This window comes from Littorina saxatilis, linkage group LG13, assembly GCF_037325665.1.
Source record: "Littorina saxatilis isolate snail1 linkage group LG13, US_GU_Lsax_2.0, whole genome shotgun sequence".
NCBI lineage: Eukaryota > Metazoa > Mollusca > Gastropoda > Littorinimorpha > Littorinidae > Littorina > Littorina saxatilis.
Window position 1 is genome coordinate 11,820,032 of NC_090257.1, and position 2,500 is coordinate 11,822,531.

The window sequence follows — 2,500 nt, forward strand, 5'->3', positions numbered from 1 at the left end:
ACAGACAGACAGACAGACAGTACAGACAGTACAGACAGTACAGACACACAGACAGACAGTATAGACAGACAGACAGACAGACAGACAGACAGACAGGCACACCGACGCACAGACAGGCTAGATATAACCACGACTCTTACCTAACACAACACCCCGTGTGACGTTCATGACTTTGTGGAAATATTGCGTTTTAAAATGTTGTTTAGACTAATTGTTCGAGGTCATTCATTGCAGGGAGGAAGGGGATGTGAGTAAAACGTCGGAAAAAGGTTAAAATAATATATTTACTCATAAGGTTTGTTTATCCATCACTGAGAGGTTGTGGCGGTGTATCTGGCGTGCAAAATTAAACAGGGCCCGGGAAATCAAAGTCAACCTTTCCACTATCAAATTAGCACGAACACACCTTATTTTTGCCACGATCGTGCAGAGCTGATTTTAGCATTGTATTTGAGAATGTTCTTCCACCAATCCTCAATGTTTAGACGCTGGATTAAATAAATCACCAGCAGAGAGATAAATACACATTTAGTCAGCAAAATTAAGACGCTAATCGCGTTTAAACTGGGATTCTGTCACGAAAGTGGGGTCACATTTTTAGATGAAATTTTGTGATTGCATACGGAAAAAAATGTAATGAGAAAAATATGGGTAGTAATTTACACTTTCAGGTGATATAAAAGGGTTTTCCTTGTACGGTCTGATTTGAGGGCGAAAGATAGGAGCTGCATGCGCATCATTTTTATTTCAACCGATCATCTAAGGTGCCTCATTTGACATAAGCAACATGTTTTTCATGAGCAGAGAAGCAGGTGTATGTGGGATGTGGATGATGTTAGCGTTGCTTTTGAGGTACAGTATATTGTGCTCTTTCCTTCTCAACTAATGATGAACTGTAGGCTTACATGGCGACCTAATAGTACTTATTTGGAAGTGTGTGCTGTTTAATGCATGTGCTCTGTTTTTGTGTGTGTTTTTTCTCTCCTTTTTTTCATTTATTTTTTCATTTTGTTACTTTTTTTTCTTTTGGCTTTAATAAGTTAGCCATATAGCGTTGATGTGTTACGCAGGTTTTTTTTCTTACCCTGCACTTTGTGACACCAACATTTGTACACACATTCCTCAATTGAATGCGCCAAAAGCATGCTATGAAAGGCTCGAGTGCTTTCGCTAAAAACAACCCTTACGTGATGCGCCTGTGTGGCACAGCTTACAAAAAAACAAACAAACACGCAGACCACCATGTAAACTGTAAAAGGAAACGAAATTGAATCGGTCCCGAATAGCCAAATAGTTTGAAAGGCAATGAAAATCCAACAACCAACCAATCTTTACCAGTGTTTTGACAAAATGATGTACTTCTGAAGGCAGCAAGTATCTCTTGAGTTAAAGCCGGGTGGACTTCCTTGTTCAGGCGTACCCAAGGTAAAAGAAAATAACAAAGCGCGATCCTGACAGTAGGAGCTGTATAACTAACGCTGATAAAACAATATGGTGTAATGACATGCTACAATGGTCATTTAGCTTCCTGCCTTCTTCGATGAAGAAACATCCAGACATAATTGAGAATCTCTTATTTGTATTTGTCTGTTGTGTATCTTGTTCGTCCACGTTGAATACCGATAATTCATAGTTGTCATGTGTGTGTGTGTGTGTGTGTGTGTGTGTGTGTGTGTGTGTGTGTGTGTGTGTGTGTGTGTGCGTGTATATGTGAGTGTGTGTGTGTGTGTGTGTGTGTTTGTGTGCGTGTGTGTGCGTGTGTGTGTGTGTGTGTGTGTGAATATGTGAGCCTGTGTGTGTGTGTGTGTGTGTGTGTGTGTGGGTGTGTTTGTTTGTGTGTGTGTGTGTGTGTGTGTGTGTGTGTGTGTCGTGCGCGCGTGCTGTGTCTGTAATTAAACGTCCCATAACTTTCTTGTGTTTAAACATGATTTCATTCTGATTTTGGAACGTTGGCGATCTGTCTGTTTCCCTACAACCTTCAAAAGTTAATATTCTTGTTTCTTAGGTACACGTTATCAAGGAATGTTTATCTGCAAGATACACATATTTGCATTAACATACTGATTTTGATCTCCCGATATAAATCTGTGAATTTTCCTTGTCGGTAGGTGTTATTTGGCCTCTGTCCTTACCCTTGCAATGAATCTCTTTGGATTGGTGTTTCCGCGTCGGTTATAATGATAGTTACTGGACCGGGCCCTCACACGCGAACGACTTTGTTCAATTGTTTGTACTTTCAGACTGACGAAAAAGCTTCCTCGACACTTTTTGTTATCAAGGATTGTATTGTTGTCTTCACTCATAGCTGTAAAATGATGTCCATTAAACATGTACAATGTGTTTTTTCTTTTCTGTCTTTGTGGCCATCTTAATGATTTTCTGTCTGTCTGTCTGTCTGTCTGTCTCAGTCTCTCTATCCTTGTCTTTCTGTCTCCCTCACTCTCTCTGTCCCCCCCTCTCTCTCTCTCTCTCTCTCTCTTTTTCTCTCTCTCTCTCTCTC

At 40.4% G+C, this 2,500-nt stretch overlaps 1 long non-coding RNA gene across 1 annotated transcript in view; it reads left to right on the forward strand.

Moving 5' to 3' along the window:
* The first annotated feature begins 690 nt into the window (after window positions 1-690).
* LOC138983600 (uncharacterized) overlaps window positions 691-2,500 on the forward strand; it is a 9,379-nt gene continuing 7,569 nt past the window's right edge. Inside the window, exon 1 of the long non-coding RNA XR_011461204.1 lies at window positions 691-852. This is a non-coding gene — a long non-coding RNA (uncharacterized lncRNA). The remainder of the gene's footprint in view (window positions 853-2,500) is intronic.